The sequence below is a fragment of the Manis javanica genome, chromosome 14 (genome assembly GCF_040802235.1).
Source record: "Manis javanica isolate MJ-LG chromosome 14, MJ_LKY, whole genome shotgun sequence".
In the NCBI taxonomy this organism is placed as follows: Eukaryota; Metazoa; Chordata; class Mammalia; order Pholidota; family Manidae; genus Manis; species Manis javanica.
The window spans coordinates 74448107-74471553 of NC_133169.1; positions in this window are offsets into that span (position 1 = coordinate 74448107).

A 23447-nucleotide genomic window follows, 5' to 3' on the forward strand; every position below is an offset into this window, starting at 1 on the left:
GTTCATTCAATTGCCTTTCTGATTCTTTTTTTTTTTTTGTAAATTATTGAATCTCTTCATAACAGCTACTTTGAATTATGTTAGATTACAGTATTCTGTGCCTTTGGGTTTGGTTGCTGGAAAATTTTTATTGTTTTTTTTATTGACACCGTATTACTGTGATTTTTCATATTTGATAAAATCAACCTCTGATATCACATTTGAAGTAGCACACACCTTTTTTTAGTTTACTCCATTACAGTTTAACAGACTAGCAAATAGAAATCTTTCTTTTGTTTTCCAGAAGGTGGTGCTATAGATCAGAGCTGAACTGGCTCTGGGGCTGCACTTGGGAGCACATGTTTAAAAAAGCTGATATAGAAAAGCTGGTAGCAGAGTGGTAGGCGGTGTGGGCTTAGCAGCAGGGGGTGCCCACTGCCCAGAAGGGGGTTCCTCAAGTGGGGGTACTACCAGACCTGCTGAAATCCTGAACAGACCACAGGGACCATTCCTTTGATGCCCTTTGTTAATCTTGTCTATCTTCTTCCTTTCCCTGGTTATGGAAGTTCGTTCTCAGATATCCAGGGTGCTGGAGAGAAACAGATCCCTCCATGTGTGACCCGTATAGCCTAGCAGTCACTCCCTGCTTTTGCTTTCTGCCTTCTGTGAGCGAGGTCACCATTCTTGCCGCTGGTGATAGAGCTCAGCACATTGAAGTGCTGCTGTGGGGAAGAGGACCAATTCCTTGAGATTCTCCTCTCCTGTGCCTCAAACCCATCTCTATCTCACTCCAATGGTGTGTGTGATTCTCCTGTCAGGCTGGCTGGATAGCGACAAATTCTCTCCCTTGCATGTCTACCCTGTTTTGCACACTGTCATTTCACTTTCTCCCCAGTCTCCTATTGTGGCAGTGGGAGTGGGACAGACTCACTGACTCCCCTTGATCCACAGTCCCTCTGAAGTTCTGTCCCACTTTCTGAAGCACAGGTTGGTGGAAATCTCCTTTGTGTTCTGGTGTTATGTACAGAGGCACTTTCGTTCAGTTATCAATGATCAGTTGTTGTAAACAAAATGGGAGAAAAAGGGGAACAATCCTTGCCACCACGATGCTGACATCATCTCCCAAAGCCATCTATAGATTCAGTGCCATCCCTATCAAAATTCCAATGTCACTTTTCACATAAATAGATAAAACAAACCTCAAATTCATATGGAACCACAAGAAAGGCCCCCAATACCCAAAGCAATAATGAGGACAAAGAACAAAACCGGAAGATTCATACTTCCTGATTTCAAATTATACTACGAAGCTGTGGTAACCAAAATGACATTTTACTGACATAAAAATAGACTCACAGATTGGTGGAATAGAATAGACAACCCAGAAATAAACCCCTTGTATATACAGTCAACTAATATTTGACAAGGGAGCCAAGAACACCCCATGGGGAAAGGATAGTCTCTTCCACAAATAATGTGGGAAAACTAGATAAATACATGCAGAAAAATGAAATTGGACCCCTATCTTCACCACTCAAAAAAATTAATTCAAAATGGATCAAAGACTAAAACATAAGACCTGATACCATAAAACTCCTACAAGAAAACATAGGGAAGAAGCTCCTTAACATTGGTCTTGCTAATTATTTTTTGGACATGACACCAAATGCACAAACCAAAAAGTAAAAAAAAATGTAAGTGGGACTACATCAAATTTAAAAGCTGCACAGCTGAAGAAACAACAAAATGATAAGGCAACCTACAGAGTGAGAGAAAACATTTATAAACCATATATCAGATAAGGGGTTAATATCCAAAATATATAAAGACCTCATACAAATCTATAACATAAAAATTGATTAAAAATGTGCAGAGGAACTAAATAGACATTTTTCCCAAAAACTTCCAAATAGCCAACAAATACATGAAAAGATGCTCCATGTGTCTAATCATCAGGGAAATGCAAATCAAAATCACAATGAGATGTCACTTCACACCTGTTAGAATGGCTGTCAAGAAGACAAGAGGTAAGTATTGGCAAGAATATAAAGGGAAGAGAACCCTTGTACATTGTTAGTAGGAATGTAAATTTGTTTGGCCACTATGGAAAACAATATGTAGATTCCTCAAAAGTTAAAAATAAAACTACCATGTGATCCAGCAATTCCACTTCTGGATATATACCCAAAGGAAATGAAAAACAGGATATTGAAGAGATGTATGCACTCCCGTGTTTCTCGCAGCACTATTTACAATAGCCAAGATATGGAAATGACCTAAGTGCCCATCAATGGATCAATGGATAAAGATGTGGTACATATATATGTACAATCAAATATTATTCAGCCATGAGAAAGAAGGACATACTGCCATTTGTGACAATATGGATGGACTTTAAGGATACTATGCTAATTGTGATAAGTCAGACAGAGAAAGACAAATACTGTATGATATCACTTATATATGAAATCTAAAAAAGCCAAATTCATAAAAACAGTAAAATGATGGTTACCAAGGGCTGGAGGGTGGAGGACTATGAGAGATGTTACTTAATTGCACAAACTTGCAACTAGTAGGAAAAGAAATCATGGAGATCTAATGCACAGTATAGCGACTATAGATAACAACATTATATTATAAACATCAAACTTGTTAATGGACTAGATTTTAATTATTCCCACCACAAAAGAGAAATGATAATTATGTGATGTGATAAAAGTGCTCATTACAATGGCAGTCATACTGCATTATATTAGTCTTCAAATCAACATGTTGTACACCTGAAACTTAGGCAGTGTAATATGTCAAATATATTTCAATTTAGAAGAAGAATTGACAGGACTGAAAAAAGGGAAAAGAAGTTCACAGACCTCTCCCATTTCAACCATCAATACCTTAACAATTCCTTCACTTTGAACCATTATAAAATGAACCTTTGACAGTGCTTGAAAGGGTCTCATATACCACATATTCCAGGATGATTAATTGCTTGGCCTCTAGAGTCAAACTGCCTGAATTCTAACCGTAGCATCATCCCTTGTGAAGCCAAATGCTCAGTCTCTCTCAGCCTCATTTTTCTTATGTATAAGTGGGAACACCAATGGTGCTTACCTCATAGAATCACTGTGATGACGTGAACTAACCCCTGCAATGTGTCTAGTGCAGTGCCAAACCCAAGGTCAGCATTTAATGAAACGGTTGCTTATTTTTTAAATTTATGTGCATTTGCTCCAGAAGGAATACATGCAAATATAGAAAGAGCCTGACTGGTTAGTAAAGAGTATTTTTCACTTGCAAGGGTTTGTTTTGCTTGGAACACTGTCTCTCTGGAACTTTCTCTTTCAGACACCTTCCTTAACTATTCAAGCTCCTGTCTTTTGGATCGTTAAGACCTCTCCTCACCACTATTCCAACTTCCCCAGGCACTGGGGAAGGGCTGCATAGTGCAACACAGAAATTAAGATCAGTGTATCTCCACAGTAAAGCTATTTTCTCTTCAGAAGGCAGGAATCCTAATTATTATGTTTAAAACCCTCTTTGTAATGTATCTTCCACTTCCTGGAGTTTATTTTTATAGGTGCTTTCATGTTCCTATGAAACTAGAAGAGACAATAGTGCCCAAACTGCAAAACCATTCATTCTGGAATTAACAATATATGTGCTGTTTTTTTCCTAAAGATCCCCTGTCCTCTACCAAACACGATGGCTATTGTAGATTATGTCCACATCCATCCTTCGACACCAAGCACCACCACTCCTTCCTCTGTGCGGGCCACCGCCCTGCCCACCGCACCCCACGGAGCTGGCCCCGTGAATGTGGTCTGGGCCTCCCTTACAGAGTTGGCCCATGTTGGCTTTAATTAGATGTCATTTCCTAAACATATGTTATATTTCATACTAGTTATTTGTAGAAACAACAGAAGCTGTTCACTGACAGTTCCTTCTACCTGTAAGCTGCTTTCTAGTGCCCTACAACGGAAGGGAAAGAATTAGAAACACTAGTAAAATTATTTGTAGTGAAAAAAGGCTCTTAAACAGCTTTTCCATTTTCAAGGGCTAATGCTACCTGCGTCCCATTCAAATCGTTTTCAAATGTACTTTAAATCTGACTGTAGTAAAACCTAATAACCTAAAACTGCAGATTTTGGAGGACTGGGCAAACTACTTTGTTGTTCTGGAAGTCTGAAATGATTTGCAGGTTGTAGTTCACTTAGAGCAGCAGCCTGGATAAGCCACTGCGTGTCACGATCTCTTGCACGTTTCACCAGCCACTGCTTTCAGATTCATTAATAAACTCATTTAAATGCAGCTGTCAGTTAAGCACGAACTGCTATGGTCTGAATGTTTCTGCCTGCCCAAAACTGATGCGTTGAAATATAACCCCAAGGTGATGTCACAGGAGGTGGGGCCTTTGAGAGGTGATTAGGCCATGAGGGTAGAGCCCTCAGGGATGGAATCCGTGCCCTGATAAACAAAGCTCCAGTTTGCTTGCCTCTCCCACCATATGAGGACACAACATGACGTCTGGGACCCAGAAGCAGGCCCTCACTTCACCATGCCGGCATCCTAATTCAGGCCCCAAGAACTGTGAGAAATAAATTTCTGTTGTCCATAAGCCACCCAGTCAGTGGTATTTATTATAGCAGCCCAAATGGACTAACACACAAACCTAATTCACAAGAGCCCGTAAATGTTATATGCTAGGCAGGAAAGGCATGATTTGGGACCATAGCACACAGGATGGGAGGGCAAAGCTGGAGAAGGGCTTCCGAAGAGATTGACACAGTCTCGATGGACACAGCTAAGCAAGCGAAGATGTAGCCGGAGCTTGGTTTCTCCGCCTTGGCCCTGTCTGCGTGGGGCTGGATGACTCACTGCTGTGGCGGCTGCACTGTGCATCGTAGAATGATACACGCTAGCACCCTGGCCTCTACCTGCTTGATGCCAAGAGCAGCTGCCCTTTCAGCTGTAACAGCAAAAATGTCTCCAGACATTGCCCAGCATCTCCTGGGATGCAAAATCACCCTTGGTTGAGAACCATTGAAATAGAGAATTCAGAGTTCCAGAGAAAAACTTCACACTGCACTTTGTTTGGGCCCCTCATGGTAGGGGCACAATTATGAGCTACTACGAAGCATTTGTCATATGTTGTGAAGAGGCTGACCATTAAAGCCAATTGGGTCTCAATCTACCCTTCTTAGGGTCTTGTCTCTTTCCTGAACACCAGTGTTTTTCAAGATACTCACTGGGAGATTGTGAAATCCAGTTAGTGGGCCCTAGATGGCATTTTTAAAAAGTGTATTAATACAATAGAATAAAATAGTACAGAAAACATCAGAGTATACTTTGTGCAATAAATATTGATTTGCAAAACTTTCGATTATGTATTTTCTATGTGTGCAACAGTGTATTGCTCATATTGGATATTGATATAAAATGTATTTCTCACCAAGAGCTGGCAATGGAAAGAGTTTGAGAACACTGTTCTATTTTAGTGGATATACACTTCTGATGTTCATGTATTCACAGCTTCTGAAAAAGATTAACACGAACTTATTGGCCTGAAAGACAGTTCTGGACATCAGAAATCTGAAATCAGTTTTACTGCACTGAAGTCACCTTGTTGACAGGGCAAGGATCTCAGCCCTATAGCTGCGAGGAACTGAATTCTGCCGACAACCATTGAGCTTACAGGAGGGCGGTGAGCCTCCAATGCGATAGCAGCCCAGCCTGACGTGTTAATTGCCGCCTTGAGAGACTGAACAGAGGATTCAAACTATGCCCAGACTCCAGATCCACAGAAACTGTGAGTTAATTAATTGATACTGTTTTAATTCCTTGATATTGTGGTAACTTGTGCAGCCATAGGAAACTAATGCAGGCATTCAAGGGAATCACTAGAGCAAAAATCTAAGCTGTGCTGATGTAGTACGTGGACATTAATATTAAAATTAAGTGACTATATGCAATAACAATGAAGAACCTCAAATAGCCAGACCCAAAAGCTACATACTTTATGATTCTGCTTAGATGACACTTAAAGACAAAACTACAGTGATAAAGACTAGGTCAGTGGTTAGCAAAGGCTGCGGAGAGGGGTATGGGTTAAATAGAAAGGGCAATAGGGAGGAATTGTGTGTGTGGGTGGGAGAGTGACTTGTTCTGTATCCTGACTATGATGGTAGATGCATATCTCTATACATTTGTCAGAAGCCGTGGAACTGGACATCACAGACAGTGACTTTTACTATGCACAAATTAAAAAGTAATTTTAAGAATTAAGTGACTTCAAAAGAATTATATTTTCTTACTTGGAGTTCCTTGCCCTGGGAAAGTTTTCCTCCCAGCTGGACAGTAGGAGAGGTTGAAGAGAGCTCCTTGTTCCCAGATTGGAGTCACCTCCATAAGACTTAGCCTGGGAGCTGTGCAGAAGGTGGCTTCCTGGTTTTGTATTCTTAGCACTTCTGTCCCTTTCATGGAGTCAGGGTCCAGTCAAAATGATCAACTCCAGATATGGCCTGGTAAAGTTCCTGAATTTCAAAGATAAGCACAATTGTTAGGAAAAGTGAGTTATGTAGAAGAGGGGGAAATCAGGTTGGCTTTGTATTTCTCCATAGTTGCAATATATACAAATCGTGTGGTAATGCATTAGAATTGGAGACCTTAGTGTGAACTCATGGTTAGCTTAATGTGGATGCAGGTGGATGCATATAGCAATATTTATAAATGTGTGTATATGCACTAGTTAGTACACACGCATATATTCCTTTACTCTGTCAGCCGAGAGGGTTTAGAAGAAGCAAAAAAGGAAACACCCTAGTGGCAATGAGCACACCCAGCACCCAGATCTTGGATTCTAAGTGCCATTCTTCAATACAGGGAAACTGGGCTCCTTGGAGAAATGGCTGCCCCCAGGGCAGACCCAAAATGAGCCTGGAGCATCTTGTAGTGCCAGAGATAGGAAAGTGCTCAGGGCTACTCAAGAGCCAACTGAAAGCTCTCAAAGGCCAAAACCATTAAACAATTTAAGCAAGAAAATAAATAACATAGTATTAAATTATAACCCAAAGTATAAACTAAATATCTTTGAGTCCATACGGACACAAATAAATGAGTAGGTAAATACATAAATAAGAATAGACAAATCTGTACAACCAAATTTCAAATAATTTATGTAGGTACTCTCAAATCAATAGAAAAAGCTCCCCATCCTGTAAGTATAGGCTGTGCATAGTGACTTCCATCTGAAGAGGACAATATGGAAAGAGGGACCGGACTGGAGATGCCTGATCAACACAGCCTCCCCCAGGCGGTCAGTGGAAGGTCAAGTGAGCACCTCCGCTGGATGCGTGGTAGTGAGAATGGCACTTTCCCCTGCAGTCCCCTTCCCAAGAACCCTAACCACAATCACGAGAAAAACATAAGAGAAACCCAACTAATGGCCGGTCGACAATGTATCCTGATCTGTAGTCCTAGCAACTGTCAAGGTCATCAAAGACAAGAAAACTGAAGAAACCCCCACAGTCCAAAGGAGCGTTAGGAGCAGTGAGACAGTGAGAAGTGGTGTCCTGTGTGAACCCTGGGAGAAAATGAGGACAGCAGGTAAAAACTAAGGAAATTTGAACAAGTATGGGCTTTACTTAATAATGAGGTATTGATTATTAGTTTTGACAAATGCATAATATTCGTGTAATATTCAGTGGGGACACCTGGCACTGGGTGTAAGGAAACTTTTGTACTACATTTGCAATTTTTCTGTAAATCTAAATCCATTCTAAAACTTAAACATATTTATAAACAATAAAAAATCCAAAAGCAGGAATAATACGATTTCTTTCTTTCTGACTTTCCATGCATCCATCTGTCCTTCCATCAGTTCTTCTCTCCACGTATTTGCATAGAGAGATGCCTGTAATGCTGTCCACTGCATTTTACAGATTACTTATCTGACTAGTGGGGCTTGTGGTGATTTTCTGAACTGCTTGATTATTTTTAATAATTGTGTTATTCCTATCAAAGTATTTTAAGTCACTATGTTTTTTAAAATAAGGGAGTTGGAGAGAGAACTGCCAATCATCATGAATGGCTTGTCTTGATAAGATTCTAGTTCTGATAAGAGTCAATATGCTGTTTCATTTTATAAATATTTGCAGGATGTTTGGCTCAAGAGAGGGCTTGCTAAATTACCACAATCCATCAGTACATTTAAAGGCAGTTAGTTATGTAAGCAAAACAAAAAGCAAAAAAAAAAGTGAGTTGTTAATTTTTTTCCTGTGGCAACCCTCCCCCCACTACCCCCCTGCACAAGAACCTTGATGATGTGATTTTGCTGTTGAGATACTTAACATTTTTTACAGTCAGCCATTGCAGGCAACAGGAATGATAAATTGTTCCCACCTCTGTCCAACAGAGCTCAGCTCATTCATAGGCAAGAAGAAATATCTAAAAACAAGCAATGCATTTGATCCACAGTAGAGCTCTGCCTAATGCGAGAGGTGGGTCTGTCTTAATACAAATAATTATTATTTCAGATGAATATAATTGAACAAAGGGTTGGTTATGAATAAATGAAGACAGAACTTGAGAAGAATCACTCCACTTTTTTTTCTCTCTCCCTCAAAGTAGAAAAAGTGGCCAAATCTCTCCATTTTGAACACTCAGTTGGAGGTATGTCCTAAACCCCCTATAATCTTGGCACTAGAAGGACTATCCCAAATCAGTGAGTGCAACCCCTCATGTTGCAGATGAGGAGCAGAGGAGCTGCATGCCCAGTTTTAAGGAAACCCATTAAATCCAGTTCTGCTTACAAAACAGATAAATCGGAGGTGGATGTTAATTTTACAAAATGTTCCAATGCCATGTTCCTTTAAATGTGTTCCCCATATGTTTTTAAAGTGTGATTCAACTTATAAAAAAAGAATTCACACACAACCTTTAGGAATTCATCTAAATTGAGCAAACTGAAATGTCTTTTCTGTGCAAGGTCCTGGGCTAGGCACCTTGCACATTGTGGACAGAGATCCCAGCTCTGCTGTGAAGTAACATATGACCTTGAAGAAAATTGCACTTATCCTGGAAACTGAAACTCCTCAGTAAACATACAAAACAGGTTGCAGCCATTTTCAGAAATCGTCGGAGTCCAGTGACAAGCAACAAAAACTACAGTCGGAGCCTCATTTGGTCTCCCGGTGACCTGCCCTTCCTCCCCATCACTGCTTTCTTGTGAACATGCTGAGAACCCACAAACACCAAAATGGAAGTGATATCGGAAGGAGAAAATATTAAAGTTCTTCTAAATTCTTTACTCTTCAATAGGCCTTCATTTTCGATTTCTATTATACATTGGGTATGTGTCTTAAAACTGATTTACCCAGATTACTGGCTGGTAGTTTGCAGGAACTCATACCTTCTGGGTTAAACATGACTCTACCATTTGCCTTCTTAGGGGTATGTTAACGATTTCATTAGCAAGGGAACATCTTGCTTTAAAGCCTACCTAAGGTCAGTCAACACACTCCCAAAGCCTTTGCCCTGGGGAAGTTGTTTGCCTGTAGACAGTCACAGGCTGTCAAAGTGCTTGGAGAATTTGTAAAACCAATCGACTCTATCTAGGACTAGGAATAAAATGAAAAGGAAACCAAATTTAATCCTTTATGTGTAGCAACCAAGCAGCTGTGTGCAAGTCAGGGTGATTATTTGTGAAGTGTTGATAACTGGATAGAGATGGTGATATAAAGGGTCACTTACACCACACCAGGGCGACGCCCGGGGCAGTTATAGCCACGGACGGATCCAGACAGAACCAAAGGGAGTTTCATGGGGATAAAATTCAAAAGCATGTGAAACACCTCATTCCATTTATAAATAATAGATGCTCAGAATTCATCGGGTCCTGGTTCTCTCCCCAGAGCCGCCGTCTCCCAGGCCCACAGGGGCTGTAGCGGCAGCCTCTTCCTCTTGGATTGCCCCCGTTTAAGGTTGGAAGGAGTTACGAAGAAGAGCAAAGCCCAGTCAGAAAAACAAACCTGTGAAAGGAGAAAAGTCAAGGCGAACTTAGGTTTCTAAAGATACTATGGTTTTGGCCCGAGGACACAACACGTTCTGCCAGTACGCTTCGGGGACCCCCGGATCAGGCCCAGAGACAGAGGGACACAGGTTGGAGCTGCTTCTTGGATCGTGTGGCCACGCTTACATCCCGTAGGACCACCACATGTAATTCTCTGAGAGGCCAGACCTTGCCATGTCCTCAGTTCACGCACGTTCCATTTGGAGGTAATAATGCTGTTGCTCTGCTCATCCACGTGCCAACAGGGCTAAAAAGTGCACTGTGTTCTCAGCAGGCCTTGTGTCCCGATATATCCCCTTGGCAAATTCTGCCTCTTCTGGGAAGACCTGTTGCTGCTTATGTTTCAGCCTCGCCCATTCCCTCCCTCTTCCTGTCAGTCAGACCTGCTTTTCTCACCACACAGAGAACTTCCCACTGGCTTTTGCTGGAAAGGGTCAGTGCACAGCTAACATTTATGGGTCTGGCCCGCATCCACACGCCCTGAGCAAACTAGAAATCTTGATAGGCTTGAGAGGAAGTGCATGAAACATAAATTGACCACCCTAACATTTCACAACCAGGAAGGACTCAGAAACAAATGTAAAATGAATTCAAATGTCAAGTTGGAGGCTTTAAAAAAAATTGTGAGAAGAACATTGACATCACATCATAGGGCTCTGTTCCAATTCTTATAGAAGGAGCCCACACTCTGAGAGAGACACTCACTTCCAAATTTTCTGAAGAATTTGCACGCTGGGGCGGGCGGGGAGGGCAGAGGGAGAGAGGCGAGCTGTCAGCTGAAGGAGGCCAGGACCGTGCATCTCACGAGGAGCTCCTGCACCGACAGGAATCTTGCCTTCTTTGCATTCCTGGAATTGCTTGAGTTCCCTCACGATCTCCGAGTCAGGCCTGACCACCGGCCATATGCCGTGGTGTGGCCAAACTGATGGGTAAAATGCAAAAATGCTTTCATACCTGCTGCTAAATAGGCATTGCCCCAAGGCTCCAGATTTCTCCCTCTTCTTCTCTGGGCTCCACCCTGGACTCCCAGACCCCCTCACCATCCATATTAGTATGCTGGAACTGCTGGAACTGAGTGCCTCAAACTGAGTGGGGTGTCCAACAGAAATGTATTGTCTCACAGCCCTGGAAGCTAGAAGCCTGAGATCAAGGTGTTGGCTGTGATCCCTCGGAAGGTACTTAGGGAAGGTTCTAGTCCAGGCTGCTCCCCTAGCTCCTGGTGGCTGGCTTTCTGACAACACTTGGTGTTCCTTGGTTTGGAGATGTATCACCCTGATCTCTAACTTTGTGTTCACATGGCGTTCTCCTTGTGTGAGTGTCCACATCCAAATTTCCCCTTTTTATAAGCATACCAGTCATACTGGATCAGAGGCCCACCCTTCTCCAGTGTGAGCTCATCTTAAAAATTACATCTACAGTGACCCTATTTCTAAGGTTCTGGGAGTCAGGACTTCACCATATTACTTTGGGTGGGGAGACATAATTCAAACCCTTACATCATCTGCCAAATAAAAGTCAACACTTGGCACAACAGGAAGCCTTCAGGATTCACTTCTGCCTCTCATCCATTCTCATTGGTCTGTCCCCATGGTGTAGTATTTGCTAAATATTTTGAATATTACCTTGCTCCCCAAAAGTTCATTCAGTGCTGAAAGTTTGACTGACTTCCCAAGAGGTATATATAAAACCTTTTAGTTCCATATTTGGATAATACCAGGAATGCTACAGATCAGTGTACCAGTGGTTCTGAGCCAGCTGCATGCTTAGAATTCCACCCTTATATTTTTCCAGCCAGTGAATCAAGAGGCACCAAATGGTTCTACTTAGCCCCTCCTCAGTGTCTGAGGAAAACCAGACCCTCAGAAGCTAACGACAGCGTGCAGAAGGAGATTCTTAGAGGCCAGAGACCTTTGACATCCAGCCATGGGGTCATTTCTTGAATTCTTAATCTGCTGGGACGAGCTACAGTGGAAGGAAGGTTTCTTTCATGATAGAAAGAAGAAGGGCAAGGGACTGAAGAGCAGAGAAGACCTTGGAAAACTCTCTGAACCTTGAGCAAATTAAGGATTTCAACTATAGAGCCACATATAGGGTTCAGGATGTATCAACTAGAACAAAATTCTTCAACACATTTTCTACTTCTGCTTAACAAGGCTTATTCCCGTTGTGGCAACATTTACAACTAACTGCCACAAAATGTGGCTGACACGGATCATTTTTCATCTTTTTTGTTTTCTGCCAGAGCAGAAAAACAGGTCTAATATTTGAGTATCACTTTGCAACTGGAACATTCAGAGGGTTGGCTGTATGCCTGGTGTATGTAGGGGACCAGGTGCCGTCCGTCCAGGGGAAGCATGCAGGGCAGGAGGGAGGAATCTTCGGGGCATTTTCAGTCAGGGACTTTGGCAGTCCTCTACACCAGTAGTTCTCAGTTGTTTCCGAGTTTAACAGGAGCAGTTCCATCTTTTTCCCCAATCTGCTTTGAATAAAAAGTGTTAGCCTTTACAACAAACAAATTAAAAAACCCCTGAGGTAGATGAACACCCTCAGAGAGGAGGATTCTGTAGTTGGGGCTTTACCGGGGGGCTCTCAGATGTCTCTTCGCGGGAGGCAGGGATTGGATTTGTGGGGGCTGCCTCAGCCCAGTGCTTCCACACCACTCTGTCCCCAGCCCCCTGACATGTAGTTCCAATGGAGCTGGTCCTCCTCTTGTTTATTTCTCCTACCCATTTGGAAAAGATGTCAGGGCCCCTGTTCACAAAAGAATACTGACAGGACAGCAGGTGTCATGACAATCTGAAGTTTTGACAAGCTCTTGATCTCTTATTTCCTCTGAGCCTCATGATGAATTATTTGGTGAAGCTTCTGTTTCTGTAATGTTGGAGGGTTGGGGGGAAAGGAGGCAATGTGGAGACAACAGGACATAAGGCTTCTAGGGTTTTTGGTCTTCCCAGTGAGTCCTTCCCTTTGTTTCTTGGGTCCCAGCTCAACCTTCCAATCTGGGCTCTTCTCCTTCTGGCTGAAGGTTCTAGCCAAGTGTATGGGTGCTCAAGGACTGGAGGTTGTCTGGGGTGTTATGGGAGGGTAACAATCTTGGACACCAAAAGGCCGATCCTGTTCTCTTTTCCAATAATGACACAGTGAAAGGTTAATGGAGTTGCTTGTGTCAAGGCGTTTTAAAATGGAGTCCTGAGGCCATTAAGAAGATGGGCCTCAGACACGTCCTCACCAGGTGGGGCCGTGAACTTCTGAACTGGGCCAAACACTCCAGGGATTCCGCAATAGCACCTGCAGCTTAGTACATAACAGATTTTGCTTGGTGACAGCCCTAGCAACCAATCGTGCTCGCCAAGATTAGTTTTCTGCCATCAACACCAATCAGTACTCTTTGTAAACAACTTGACACAAGCACTGCCTTTTGTCTTAAAAAGAACCCTGACTTTTGCTCCCTAGTGGGACATTATTTGGGTTGCTGTCCAAATGTGTGTGCCCTGATCTTTGATCCCAAATAAATGCTTTTGCTCTTTTAGGTTGACAAGACCCTAGCCCTGTTGCGAGGATATAGTTACCCTAGCATTTCTGCCTTCAGATGGAATGGCTTTCAGGGTCTTAAAAGAGGAGAAAACATACACTTAATCTCTAGCAGGTGACTCAGCTACGTTATTGTACATTTAGGTGCAAATCGACTGCTGAACTATGAGTGACACTTGGAAATAAGCCCTGTTGCCAAGAGGCTCCATTTGATGCTTCCTGTTGGTCTGGTAATAATCTGCTTGGAGCTGTAAGCCAAACTGCGTGGGAGACCACACTTCAGTTTCCGTTTGGCCCAGTTCCACTCGGCCCCAAGGAATTCCTCAAAAAGGCACATCTGTAAGGGCTCTTGTAGGTGTGTCGGAGGCTGGACATTAGGTTGAACAATGGAAGCAATGTTTCTATATCGGACACCAGAGACCAGATGAAGATTCAGGACGTAGAAATGTTTCTTGCTCTCTATCTTCTTGAGTTCCCCACCTTGAACACAGAAACACAAGCACACTTAGTATTTCCAGCATTCCAAGTTGGGGAAGAAAATAAGTACTTTGATTATAGGAAAGACAAGGGAGTAGGGCAACTTTGCATGTGTGAAGCTCTGATTACAGGGGAAGAGGGATCTAGATTTTCCATTTGGTGGGTGGGGGGTTGGGGTGGGTGTTTTCTACACAGCAGCATCTTGAGGTCCAGGACCAGCTGTAACATTTGCACTCCACTGGATGCACGGGAAATTTTGATCCTGAGATGTTTCGGCCTAGCCTAAGAAACAAACCATCTTAGCCTGGGTTCTTCAAAGAGCGGAGGGAGCATAAGGCAGAAGCTTATGTGCTGAAGCTTTATTGGAAGGTGAAATCCCAGGCGTGAAGTGGGGAGAGGACTGAGACGGGCAGGGAGGAGAGCCAATGTGATAATGTATCAGCAGCTCCACAGCTGGTGCCAAACACAACTGGCTGGTCAGTGTCACAGGACCCCTTCCGAGAGAAGGGAAGAATTTATATCCTGCCTCCTGTTGGTCATTAGGTAGGATATCAGCTGCCCACCTCCTTCAGCCCCTGATTCTGTGTTGAAGGAGTGTGGGCACTGAGTGATCCCATGCCTCGTGGGCATGGAGGAGTTGAGACTCAAGCCAAGAAGATGGGGTTGCAAGAGGCAAGTCCTGTCACATTGTTCCAAGGAGCAGGTCACCGCAGTGGAGGCTGCGTAGGTAGGAATGAGTGACCAGCTCCTGTGTCTTTCCAGGCCCAGGACCAAGAGTGGGATTTGACCTTGTGTTCTGGGTGGTTCCAGCTTCTTCACTGCATCCCATTCACCTCTTTTTATGTTTTCATCCCTTCCCTCCCGGGTTTGGATCAAGCCATCGGTGTGGTAGACTCCGATGTGCACCGTGGAGATCCTTTTCAGGGAAGGGTGTGCTGGCTGGCGGGACGTGCCATCAGCTGGTACCTTCTGCAGGCTGTGCCCCAGCTCCCACCTGCCCTGGGGCAGCCTGCTTCTGGCCACCGAATGCTGGCTGGCTGTTTATTTCAGAGACAGCAAGCTTGTCTTGGGTCAGCTTTGAAAGGAAGTGTTCACCCCAGCTCCTCCCACCGGGTCAGCCTACATTGCAGTTGGACTTCTCTGCCCAACCCTGCTTTGTCCCTTTGCTGTCAGAGGTGTTGATTGCTAAAAAATATCTTTCATCCCAGACTCCATATGGGCATCTGCTTCTGGAGAACACGCCCAGCCACAGTCAGCTTCCAATACTGCATGCCCAGCCTGTGTCAAATATGTATAATGAATTGGAAAAGTCAGGCTATCCAAGAATGTACAACTTATCTTGTGTCTCACCCCGGCCCCCACTAGCCTCAAGGGACCTAGTCCTGAATCTATTCCAGGAGCAGTAGGGTCAGTGACAGCAGAAAATTTCTGATTCATGTTGGCAACACCACAGGAAGATACCTGGGGCCAGAGAACCTCTGGGTGGAAAACAGTATATTTCTGTTCCTAAGTGCACAAAGCAGTGTCTTCAGGGCATATGTGTGACCTCATTTATATCCAAAGATGGGACACATCCAAAGGACAGGACATCCTGATGCACTCACGCTCAGTGTTCGGTGGTTGCAGGTCCCTGACTCTTGTATTTCCTCTCCAGGTAGGCATTCATATCTATTAGGACAGGCGGGAGGCAGGGAGCCCAATATCCTCTTCGGTCCCTCTCTGCTCCTCAGGGGGGCTCCATTCAGCATTTCAGTGGCTCAGGGACTAGAAGGAAGCTTTCCTGGTAGAGGCCGAGGCGACAGGCAGTAGCGGAATATTCTCCCTGATGATCCCTCATCTGTCTGCTCACATCGGACGCGGTGGGGTGGCGTCGCTGTAGGACATGCGGCCTGCCTTCCATGAATAAGACTCATACAACAGGCAGGGGTGCTTGTGTGCTCTTGCTCCCACAGACTCTGGTACACACTCGTAGAAGCTTCATCCTTCCTTCCATCAAGTTGTACCTGGAACATCTTTGACTGTCTTCTTTCCCAATAAAAATAATAATACCCTTCTTTAAAGAGAAATGGAAAAGGGAACTGAGAATTGAGCATCTGTGGAACCGCTTCCTCTCGATTTCCATATTACTTGATCCAAACATCGTCTGAATAATGTAGGAACACTGACTGGAAGCTCCCTATTTGCTCCATATCATAGCTCAGGACTGATGTGGTGTGTGTACTCCCAGTATCAGAAATTCCTTCTCAGTTCTGCCCTGTTAATTCATTTTGTGCAGTTGGGAATTGTTGGCAGATCACCAGCTTAACTCAGTGAATTCACAAGAAACTAGAGACCCAAAGAAGTCAAAGTACGGGCACAGGCAACTGGGTGCTTGTGGTAGAAACACTTGGGGCTCACCAACTGGCCATGTGCTTCTCTACATTCCCCAGCCTTCCTTGCAGTTCACTTGGGGCATGTCACCAGTTCTGGCCAACAGACTATGAGCAGAAGTCACACATGGCACTTCTGGACTGAGGCACTAAGAGCTGATGGGCCTCCACCATAATTTCTCCTGCTTTGGGAGACTTCAAGACCACACCTTCCAAGTGAAGTCCCCAAAATGGAGAAAGACCACTCAAGCTACAGTAGACATTTTTTCCTACTTGCCTTGGTTCCTAGAGCCTCCTTAGGCTTTCTCTTTTCCCTTCCCTCCTGGCCCCATTCCTCACATTACATTAAAGAGGCTAGAATTAGCACTTGACAGAGATGTGTATGTGAATACTATGAAACTCAGGGTCATACCAATCAGTGTGGAGTCTGAGATGACGGTTTCACGTTCTCCTATGTTGCCCGTGTCTCTGTGAGGCCCCTGATGTCACAGAGGAACCCCATCATGCAATTTTTATTGTTTACTTCCACATTTAGTCCTTTTACTAGGAATCAAGTCATTTTCCTCCAGGAGAACTCCCATCTGGGGTGAGTTTCCTAGAGTACTCAGCCTGTATTCTCCAGTATCTATAATTAATAGTAGAAAATATTTACATTGCCACAATTCAATTTATTTACTTTTGTTATTTTCCAAGCTGATCAAATTTCATTTCCATTTTGTGTTACTTATCACAGGTGAGACGCTCCTTAGTCCTTTCTAAATCAAGGTCCAAATAAACATATAATAAGGTGCTATATTATGTAGGTCTCACCAGGAAACCCACTGACTCTGAAAAATTAGTGTTCTATTCTCTTTTAACCTGTATTCCAGACTGCAAGTCTGCCACAGCCCAGCAGAAGCAGAGACCTTTTCTTATGCTGTTTGATTAAATAGGAGCCTCCAGGCCCAGCCACAGCTTTTCAGTTTTATGTAAAATACAGATCTAAGTCCTTCCTCTGTTTCTGAATTCCCGATGGCTCCTGATGTGTTCTTCTGGCAGCCGCAGCCACTGCTGATGTTACAACAAGAATATCAGGATTCCAAGGACACTCTGTCTTCTGGATCCGTCAGGGGACCCTGCCCTGGCCCGGCTTCCTGATGGCATCCTCCACAGTCCTTGTCCTCGCCTTTCCTTCAACCTCCTCGCCAGCTGTTCATCTATTAATACTTGCCAGATCCTTGCTATTATTGCTCTTTGGGGGCCCTTTCGGAATAAGAGGTGGGCAGGTTTACAATTTAAACTGTATGAGTTTGAATTTTCAAATTATGAATTTAAACCTTTTGGTGATTCGTCCTAAGACAACTTCCTGCCCTCACGGAAAAACGATCGTCTCCCAAGACACTTGGACATCTAGTAGCACCAAGAATATGGTGATCACAGCGTAAAGGAAGAAGAAACATGGATTTCATTTCCTTTTCAGTGAAGATGGTCTTCAAAATGAAGCAATTTAAGGAATTATTTGGCAAAATCCAGTTGAGAGGTGGTCACTCTTAAAAGCCAAGGCAGAGCACCAAGCCTGCTCTCAGGATTCTCCCTGCCCTGGGTAGCAGGGAGTGACTATACCTGGTTCTATTGGGGCCACTCCCTGCTCTGAGACCTGTCATGCAACCCAGCTACTGGCCTAGGTTGGGAGACCACCACTGTTCACAGCATTATTCAGCAAAGTTTCATTAGTGCACAGCATAACACTAATGCTGGTGTCAAACACTTGAAGCCATTGTAATATATCATTACCAGCCCTGTCTTGGTAAACAGAAAGGTTTGGCTTTAAATCCTAGGTAAGTGATCTTGGGCGGACCCCTTTGCTTCTGTGGGCCTGTGAGCTTGTCAGTGTGAACACTAAAGAAGACAATGTACATAAAGTTCCAGGTTCAGACCTTGAAACATTCATTGTTGTGCGTATTTATTGATTCCTCCATAGAGATAAGAGTGCATTTTTGTCACTGGAGTGAGCAGATTGATTATAGCCTTTCTGAGACCCAATCTGGCACAGGTGTGTGTTTCCAAGTTTTACACAGTGTGTAGAGATTGGTCAATGATCAGGTTTAACAATCATCTTCAGATTAGCAGGTGGGGCTTACCATCTGTCTCTTTAAGTATCAATTATTGGTTTCCTTGGGTTTTTGTCACAAGGAGACCAGAAAGAGAGGATGAAGTCATTCAAAATATGTGATATTGTTCTACAAATATAAATATCTTAGAATCAATAAGAACAATCTTATAGAGGATGCTGAGTCACAAAAGGGCAATTTATATATGTCTGTGCAAAGCTGTAGGGGATGCAAATGGGGCTCGGGGGGCTATGGGCTGACTCTTGGGACTGTTTTTGTATTGCACGTGTTTGGAAGATTAGTGAAAATGAAAAACTAAATTGAAAATTTGAAATTACAATAAAAATTATTGAGCAGCCCTTGAGTGCAAAACAGTGATCTAGCAGGGCTGGTGGGGTACAGACGCTGACACGAGCCAGTCAGGACCTGCAATCGTCAGACAATTCAAGAAGGTATTGTAGTAGCAGCAACATTATACTGTGAACACCTGACAATGAAAATCTGCTGCTTCTAAACTTGTACGGAGCTGGTAGCCTTTTTGAAATATGGTCTCTGTGTGTCCCTTCGTCATTCTAAAACTCGCCTGGGTCCCCAGGAAGAGGGACCAGAGCTGGCCTAAGTGTATTCTCACATCCTTTGTTTCTAGGTTAGGTGAATAACCCACATGGTTATTCACAAGGTCACCGCTGGCTCAGTAGATGCATCAGGCAACGAATTTCTTTCTGCTGCCCAGCCAGGTGTCTCTTCCTGTCTTCCTCCTCTTTGCCGTTATGCCACCCAGGCCTGAAGCTACCCAGTGAGCTGCTACTTGGTTTTGCCTCCTCAGCTTTAGACGTCTCATTGCTGCCTCCTTTTCTCTTCCCCTTGACCAAAAAACACCACAGCTTCCCCGAAGACAACTCTGACCCCTTACCCCTTCCTTCCCATCCAGGATGAATGTGGGCCGATCTTGGGATGTGAGTATGAGCCAAATGATACCAGGACTGAAGAATGGTGACAGTGATCTCCTAAGAAAAACCCTCTTTTCATTCCAATTACACATATCCCTGATTTGGCCTTGAATTCCTGACACTTCTTAACTCTTTTCTTGGGTCTATAAGCTATCCCCTTAAACTGCCAATACTTTCCTTTTTCTTTGTTTATTTGCTTGTATCAGCCAAAGTCGGCCTTTACTGATTAAACCTGATAATCCTACCAGATACAGCAAGCACAGTAACACTTGCATGAGTGCCTCTTTAGCACTTGCTATGGACCAGGTACTCCGCAAAACTCTTCACCTAGATTATTTCAGTTAATCTTCAAGATCACCCCTTGTAGTAGGCAGCTTTTTGTCTCCCTTTTATGCGCAAGGACTTGTGTCTTGGAGAAGGCAAGGAGCCTGTCCCGGGTGACACAGGCTGAGCCTCATACGTTCTTTGGTGGGGAGGATAGTTCACATTTCTCTGATGGCTCTTAATGACATTCCCTCTTGTCTTGTAATTATTTGTGTATGTGTCTTAACTTTCTAAGCCCAGAATCTAGTATAGATAAGGGATAATCAATAAATATTTCTGAATGGACAAAAAAGTATATCACTGCATCTGAAGAAAAAGACCAAGTAAAATTTCCAATTCTGATTGACAAGCAAGGAGGGATGGCAGCTCCCCTTTTCCCATGGACATATTTATAATTTCTTCTTTCAAAAGCTTGCCATGTTATTACAAAGTGCTCATCTCCTTTCCAGTACTTTACATGCAAACCTTTACTAGTGGATTGTAGGTTTGGTCTTCAAGGTTATTTTAATTAAATTCAGTAGTTAGCAAATACTTGTGGCACAGTTTCTCTTAAGTCCTATCAGTAGCAAGTGGAGCAAACTGTGTTTTACTGGAATCTCTCTGCTGGGGTGTTTTCTTTCTTTTTTTTTTTTTAAATGTTATTTTCTTTCTATTTCATCCTGCTTCTTCTTCTAGAACTGCTTCTCCTAGAACCAGCTGCTTCTCTCCTCATAACCTCAGTGTTCCACACTGGAAGGAATTGGAGGAGAAACAGTTTCCCCGGTGGAGACCATTGGTTAAGGGTAAGCACAGAGGGAGGGAGCAGCCCTGCTGGGACCCGCGGATGCCAGATGGCTGGCTGGTCCTGGGTGAAATGAAGCTGGGTGGCACAGGCCAGCACAAGCACAAATGATGTCAGTAATAGTGTTGCCATGTTCCCACAGACTGTATGAGTTGTCTAATTGAGGCAATTTTTGAAACTTCCATGGAAAAGATGCAAAGTCTAACTTTTCCTTTTAAATATCCCAGCTGCTATCATTTACTCTCCAGGTGGTGGTGATTCAGGATTTCTGTCCCTCCCAGGGGCCATGGAACACAGCACTTGTATGTTTCTGGACCCCTTTGGTGGTAATATTGGACACCTTAAGCAGCTTCTATCAGATTGACTGTGACAGAAAACCAACTAGAACTCTGCGAATGCCAGGAAGTGGGACTGATCATGTATCTGGGGACAGAGGAGAAAGGCTGAAGCAGCCATGGAGTCAGGTAACTTCAGGGAAAGAAGAGTTTAGGCAAACATCAATAAGGAGAAAGAAAGAATTGAAGATAGCAGGAGGAGGTTTTCATTTCAAAAAGTGAATCTATTCTATACACTTAGGAAGTTCCTTCGTGTTTCATTCAAATGCTCTTTCCCAAGACTGATACATCAGCAGGCATGCTAAATAAAGGAAATACCCTGGGCTTCAGGGCGCACAGACCTGGTTTAAATCCCTGCTGTGTCCCTTCTCAGTTCTGTGTTCTTGAGCAAATTGCTGAAGTTCATGGACCCTCACTTTCCATGCTTCTACAGTGGAGATAAAAATGACCACCTGCAGGGCTATTATAAATGGTAAATGTGGTGATGTGATGTATGTATATAAAGTACTTACTTTGATGAATGGTACATGGTAGTTGCTCAACATACGAAGTGAATGTGATTGGGTTACTCTGTCCAATGCACAGAGAGGTGCTAAAGGAAGTTAAAAAATTAGGGAAAAGCGGCTTCTATGACAAAAACATTTTTTTTAAAGACAGTATGTTCATGCACTGCAAAAGTATCAGAACAACTCTTCTGTAAGATCTGATGCAACTCCTACCTTCCCAACAGGATTACAGACTAACTACATCAAGTAAAGTGGAGGCTGCCCAGTTTGTAGGCACGTTATGACCTCAAATAGAGTTCTAACCACTTAAAGCTTACTAGCTCAACCTGTCTAAACAGTCAAGAAAGCCAACCTGAGTCCCAGAAAGAAAAAGAATGTTTGTAGCAATGGTGAGTTTATATATTATGCTGAAAATAAACCCTACTCTCTAAAGTGAGCCTTACTCTCTAAACCAAAGAGCTTTAATAACCTGCAGTGTAAATCAACAATCAGCATCATAATATGAATTATAAAGCCACTGGGTAACAGTTGGAAAACTGGTTACATACTCTAGCCAAAAAGTACAGGAAATCATAGACTTTTGATTTTATCTTGAAAGACAGATTTGATTTGGATTTGAACATTTAAGTTATATGCAATAATTTCATCCTCCCCAGCCATCTAGTTTTGGAAATTATTCTTGGTCTTAGTAATGTATTCTGTTTTTTTAAATTTTATTTTGGTATCATTAATCTACAATTACATGAAGGACATTATGTTTACTAGGCTCCCCCCTTCATCAAGTCCCCCCCACATACCCATTCGCAGTCACTGTCCATCAACATAGTAAGATGCTGTAAAAATCACTACTTGTCTTCTCTGTGTTGTACAGCCCTCCCTGTGCCCCCACCCCCACACTACACATGCTAATCGTAAAGCCCCCTTTCTTTTTTCCCGCCCTTATCCCTCCCTTCCCACCCGTCCTCCCCAGTCCCTTTCCCTTTGGTAACTGTTAGTCCATTCTTGGGTTCTGTGAGTCTGCTGCTGTTTTGTTCCTTCAGTTTTTGCTTTGTTCTTATGTTCTACAGATGAGTGAAATCATTTGGTACTTGTCTTTCTCTGCCTGGCTTATTTCACTGAGCATGATACCCTCTAGCTCCATCCATGTTGCTGCAAATTGTAGGATCTGTTTTTTTCTTATAGCTGAGTAATATTCCATTGTGTATATGTACCATATCTTCTTTATCCACTCATCTACTGATGGACATTTTGGTTGCTTCCATATCTTGGCTATTGTAAATAGTGCAGCGATAAACATAGGGGTGCATCTGTCTTTTTCAAACTGGAGTGCTGCATTCTTGGGGTAAATTCCTAGAAGTGGAGTTCCTGGGTCAAATGGTATTTCTATTTTGAGCATTTCGAGGAACCTCCATACTGCTTTACACAATGGTTGAACTAATTTACATTCCCACCAGCAGTGTAGGAGGGCTCCCCTTTCTCCACAATCTCGCCAACATTTGTTGTTGTTTGTCTTTTGGATGGTAGCCATCCTTACTGGTGTGAGATGATAACTTATTGTGGTTTTAATTTGCATTTCTCTGATGACAAGCTATGTGGAGCATCTTTTCATGTGTCTGTTGGCCATCTGAATTTCTTCTTTAAAAAACTGTCTATTCAGCTCCTCTGTCCATTTGTTAATTGGATTATTTGCTTTTTGTTTGTTGAGGTGTGTGAGCTCTTTATATAATTTGAATGTCAACCCTTTATCAGATCTGTCATTTACGAATATATTCTCCCATACTGTAGGATGCCTTTTTGTTCTATTGATGGTGTCCTTTGCTGTACAGAAGCTTTTCAGCTTGATATAGTCCCATTTGTTCATTTTTGCATTTCTTTCCCTTATCCGGGGAGATATGTTCAAGAAGAGGTCACTCATGTTTATGTCTAAGAGATTTTTGCCTATGTTTTTTTCTAAGAGTTTTATGGTTTCATAACTTACATTCAAGTCTTTAATCCATTTCAAATTTACTTTTATGTATGGGGTTAGACAGTGATCCAGT